The sequence below is a fragment of the Gracilinanus agilis genome, chromosome 1, assembly GCF_016433145.1.
Source record: "Gracilinanus agilis isolate LMUSP501 chromosome 1, AgileGrace, whole genome shotgun sequence".
NCBI classification, from domain to species: Eukaryota; Metazoa; Chordata; class Mammalia; order Didelphimorphia; family Didelphidae; genus Gracilinanus; species Gracilinanus agilis.
Genome location: NC_058130.1, coordinates 124,145,090 through 124,151,049, shown reverse-complemented (window position 1 = coordinate 124,151,049; position 5,960 = coordinate 124,145,090).

The following is a 5,960-nucleotide window of genomic DNA, read 5'->3' as shown; positions in this document are numbered from 1 at the left end:
TCTGACAAAGGTCTAATTACTCAAATATATAAGGAGCTAAAGCAATTGTACAAAAAAATCAAACCATTTGCCAATTGATAAATGGACAAGTTACATGAATAGGCAATTTTCAGATAAAGAAATCAAAACTATAAATAAGCACATTAGAAAGTGTTCTAAATCTCTTAAAATCAGAGAAATGCAAATCAAAACAACTCTGAGATACCACCTCACACCTAGCAGATTAGCTAACGTGACAGCAAAGGAAAGTAATAAATGTTGGAGGGGATGTTGCAAAATTGGGACACTAATACATTGCTGGTGGAGTTGTGAATTGATCCAACCATTCTGGATGGCAATTTGGAAGTATGCCCAAAGGGCACTAAAAGACTGCCCTTTGATCCAGCCATACCATTGCTGGGGTTATACCCCAAAGAGGTCATAGAGAAAAAGACATATACAAAAATATTTATAGCCCCACTCTTTGTAGTGGCAAAAAAACTGGAAAAAGCAGGTATGCCCTTCAATTGGGGACTGGCTGAACAAATTGTGGTATATCCTGGTGATGGAATACTATTGTGCTCAAAGGAATAAAGAACTGGAGGAATTCCATGTAAACTGGAATGATCACTAAGAATTAATGCAGAGTGAAAAGAGCAGAACCAGGAGAACATTGTACATAGAGACTGATACACTGTGATAAAACTGAGTGTAATGGACTTCTCTACTAGCAGCAATGCAATGATCCAGAACAGTTCTGAGGGACTTATGATAAAGAATGCTATCCGCATTCAGAGGAAGAACTGTGGCAGTAGAAACACAGAAGAAAAACAACTGCTCAAACACATGGGATGATGGGGATATAATTTGGGATGTAGACTCTAAACAACCACCCCAGTGCAACTATCAATAATATGGAAAAAGGTCTTTACACATGTAAAACCCAGTGGAAATTCATGTTGGCTATGGGTGGGTGGGGAAGGTGGGGTTTGGGGGAAGAGAAAGAACATGAATCATGTAACCACAGAAATTTTTTCTAAAAAATAAAAAAATGAAATGTAAGAATTAAATTTAAAAAAAATAAATATAAATTTTTAAATTTTTAAAAAGGATTCCAGGAAAAGAAAAACTTGGTTGAAGAAGAAAAAGGAATTACACTAAAAAAAGAAACTCTGAATGAAAATAAAGAAAATGGTAAGACAAATAAAAGGAAGGTAGGAGTGGCTGTCAAGTGACTAATAAGGTAAGAAGAAGCTAACTAGGTAAAGAGATTTGACAGGAAATTAGCCACAATTTAATTTAATTCAATAAACATTTATTGCCTACTATGTGCATGGCACTACTCGGATAAAAAGACAAAGATAAAATAGTCCTTACTCTTGAGGAGCTTACATCCTACTAGAAAGATACAACAGGTATATGTATAAGTAAATGAAGAAGAATATATTGTAAGGTTAAATGTTTTTATTAGGAGCTCAACACTCAACATCAATAAAACAAGCATTTATTAAGCACTTGTTATGTGCTAGGCACTAAACTTGCTCAGAAAAAATTTATATTTAAATTAATTTAAATATGTTTTAAAATAATTTTTATTTTATATAAATAATATAAATTAAAATTAAAAATAATTTTAACATCATATAATTTTTCAGACACTTTATTCGAGTCTCAACAGTATTCCTTATTTGCTTATTCATTCTTTAAAAAAAAAACAACCCTTACCATCCATCTTAAAATCAATACTGAATATCAATTCCAAGGCTTCAGAATGATAAGGGTTAAGCAATAGGAATTAAGTAATTTGCCCAGAGTCACACAGCTAAGAAGTGTCTGAATACAAATCTGAACCCAGGACCTCCTACCACTAGGCCTAACTCTCTATCCACTGAGTCACCTAGCTGCCCCTGTCCATTTATTCTTATTCATTTTTCCTCTCAAATGTTTGTAGTCACTATGTTCTTCATCTGGCTTTCTTTTATTTTTTTTACCTTGCACTACAAAACTGTACAAAATAATTTCAAAAAGGAAAGTGTGAGCAGTTCAGGGTACCAGGAAAGGTTTTAGGTTGGGGGTGGCTCCTGAGTTTTATTTGATTGAAATTATGGATTCCAAAAGGTTGAAGTGAGCAGAAATGAGTTTCCTCTTATGCAAAGGAATGGAAGCAGAAGGTTGAATTGGGAATGGAGTGCACTAGCAACTCAGATGGACTAGTACAGAGAATATGTTGAAGGGAAATAATACCGGGAAGTGTGTGGGACTACCAGATTGTGGGAGGCCCTAAAAGACTAGATTAGGGATTTTGTGTTTGGTTCTATCAGAAGCCACTGAAAATTTTCTGGTAAGCAGGGGGGAAATGAGGATGACATGGTCACTTATTTGTTTTAAGAATACCAGTTTGGCAGCTTCCTGGAAGATAGATTAAATTAAAGAAAGACTCAGCAAGTAAGACCTAAGAGCTCCAACAAGAACAATAAAAGGCAGATTGGACTGATATTAATACTTAAAGTACAGGTCAATCTCCCTCCTAGAAGGGAGGAGAAGGTACGAGGGCTTGAAGAACACCTCTGCACTCTCCAGGTAATCAGGAAGAATGAAATGTTCCTTTTTAAAAAAGGAAGTCAGAGTTGACTGTGAAAACAAAGATAAGGTGTCTGAAGTGGCAAGAGGAAATTCTGCTTTTCCAGGAAATTGAAGGATGGAAGAATGTGACACAAAGAAGCAAAAGAAGAAAAATGACCACTACATACTTTTTTATTCTGAATAAAAAACATGAAAATCCTCCCAAAGAGGAAGGAGTTGAACCTACGAGGGGGAAGCAGCTACTGGCATGGGCATCGTACCCCCCAAAACCCAGGCAAACTGTAAGCAGGGAAATTCCCTTTCTCCCTTCTGTCCTTGTGACTCCTAACACAACAACATCTGATAACTTCTATAAGACCCTGAGATTATTATCATCTTTGGATCGTCCTTTAGATTGAGATGGATATAGAGATGCACTTCCAGGCTACACTTCAATACCATCTGGCTGTATCTCAGGCATCCATCTGTTCCCTAAACTATGAGGGTCTTCAGGCAGACCCTGGTCAGATGACCAACCCTCCCCCACCCCCCACCCCCGCCAAATGCCTGAGTGTTTACCACTCTAGAATCATGTCCACACCATGTCACCACATCACATCCCCACTATTGTAAAAAGTATATAATCCCTAGAATTGATGGATTCTGGGAGCAACCCTCCAGGTTGTTCCACTCATGCTGCTTTGCTAGCCAAAAATTCAACACCACTAATAAATCTCTCTTTTTATTTTTAAGCTAAGTTTCAGAATCCTGCATTTATGCAAAAGGTATCCTTCCCAAACCCTAGGGGCTCACCTCTAGCTCCCCACAACACTACTTCCTCTTCAATGATATTAATGATGTCTCTGAAATCCAGGTGGATGAAAAAGTACTTTCAAATAAGCAAGGGATCATATAATAAGGGTCAGAGGGGAAAATATTAGTCACAATAACTAATGACTGACTACCTGCTGAATGGCATTATGACAACTAGTTGTCCTTTTGATTAGAATAATAAAGAGATCCATTTTTTAAGGGCATCATATCCTCCAAGTTCCCTTTGAGCTCAATCTGTGGTTATGATTTTTAGCATTAGGATTAAGAGTTAAAACTCCAGTTCTGAGATAGTCAGGTAGCACAGAGGATAGGGTGCTAGGCTAGGAGTTGAGAAGACACAAGTTCAAATCTTGTCTCAGACACTGATGGGTTTGAATCCTGGTTCTGCTGATTGCTACTTGTTTGACTTTAAGTTGGGCATTTTACCTCTCTCTGGATCTAAATTTCTTTTTTTTATTTTATTTTATTTTTATTTTATTTTAAAGGAAGGGTTGGATTAGATGACTTCCAAGGTCCCTTCTATCTCTAAATCCCTGATCTCTTTTATGCCATATATCCAGGATGTGAGAAAAATCTTTCCTAGACCTTTTAAATAAGATAACATTTACCAACTTCTGGTAATTCATTTGGCCTCAGATGATATTCCAAAAAGGAACCTAGGAAGCTACTGCTCACATAAAGTTATATCCTTAATGTAAGGTGGGGAGGGAAAAAAGAAAGAGACAGAGAGACAGAGAAAAAGAGAGAGNAGCAGAGGGGAGAAGAGGGGAGCAGAGGGGAGGAGAGAAGAGGAGAGGCGAGGGAGACAGAAGAGATTAAATTCTTAAAGAAATAAGAAATTGAAATGATCCAAAATACAATTGTATCAAACACCTACTATGTATAATGAATGCACTGTGCTATGTGCCATGGATACACAGAGAAAAAAATGAAATACTCTTTGTCCTCAAGAAACATAATTACCTTTTGGAAGACACAACAAATACCCCTATAACTTTTTTTATTTTTTAGAAAAATTTTTTCCATGGTTACATGATTCATGTTCTTACTCTTTCTCCCCCCATACCCCCACCTCCCAGTAGCCAACACACATTTCCACTTCCACTGGTTTCTTCCTGTGTCATCAATCAAGACCTATTTCCATATTATTGATAATTGTTCCAGGGTGGTCATTAAGAGTCTACATCCTAATTGTATCCACATCAATCCATGTGTTTAAGCAGTTGTTTTTCTTCTGTGTTTCCATTCCTGTAGTTCTTCCTCTGAATGTGGGTATCGTTATTTTCCATAAATCCCTCAGAATTGTCCTAGGTCATTGCATTGCTGCTAGTACAAAAGTCCATTACATTCAATTTTAGCACAGCATATCAGTCTCTGTGTGTAATGTTCTCCTGGTTCTGCTCCTTTCACTCTGCATCAATTCCTGGAGGTCATTCCAGTTCACATGGAATTCCTCCAATTTATTGTTCCTTTGAGCACAATAGTATTCCATCACCAACATATAACACAATTTTTTCAGCCTATCCCAATTGATGGGCATAACAGTATATATCTAAAACCATCAACAAACATCATCTGTAATAGGGATAAATTAGAAGCATTCCCAATAAGATCAGTAGTGAAACAAGGATGCTCATTATCACCTCTATTATTTAACATTGTACTAGAAACACTAGCAGTAGCAATTAGAGAAGAAAAAGAAATTGAAGGTATTAAAATAGGCAATGAGGAAACTAAGCTATCACTCTTTGCAGATGATATGATAGTCTACTTAAAAAATCCTAGAAAATCAACTAAAAAGCTAGTAGAAATAATCAACAACTCCACCAGCAATGCATTAATGTCCCAATTTTGCCACATCCAAGGAGCAGAACCAGGAGAACATTATACACAGAGACTGATAAACTGTGATAAAATCAAATGTAATTGACTTCTGTACTAGCAGCAATGCAATGACCCAGGACAATTCTGAGGGATTTATGGAAAATAACGATACCCACATTCAGAGGAAGAACTACAGAAGTGGAAACACAGAAGAAAAACAACTGCTTGAACACATGGGTTGATGCGGACACAATTAGGATGTAGACTCTTAATGACCACCCTAGAAAAATTATCAATAATATGGAAATAGGTCTTGATCAATGACATAGGAAGAAACCTGTGAAAATGTGTGTCAGCTACTGGGGGGTGGAGGGGTGGGAGAGAGAGAGCAAGAACATGAATTATGGAACCATGGAAAAAATTTTTCTAAAAAATAAAATAATAAAATAGACTTCCATCTGCATTCTTATTCCAACAGTTCTTTCTCTGGAGATAAATAGCATTCTTTTTCATAAGTTCCCCAGAATTGTTCTGGATCATTGTATTGCTGTTAGTAGCAAAGTCTATCACATTTGATCATTCCATGATATTACTGTTACTGTGAACAATGTTTTCCTGTTTCTGCTCATTTCACTTTGCATTAGCTCATGCTTTTCCAGCTTTTCCTGAAATCATCCTATTCCTCATTCCTTATCGCACAATAGTATTTCATCACTGTTATATACCACAATCTGTTCAGCCATTTCCAAATTGATAAACAT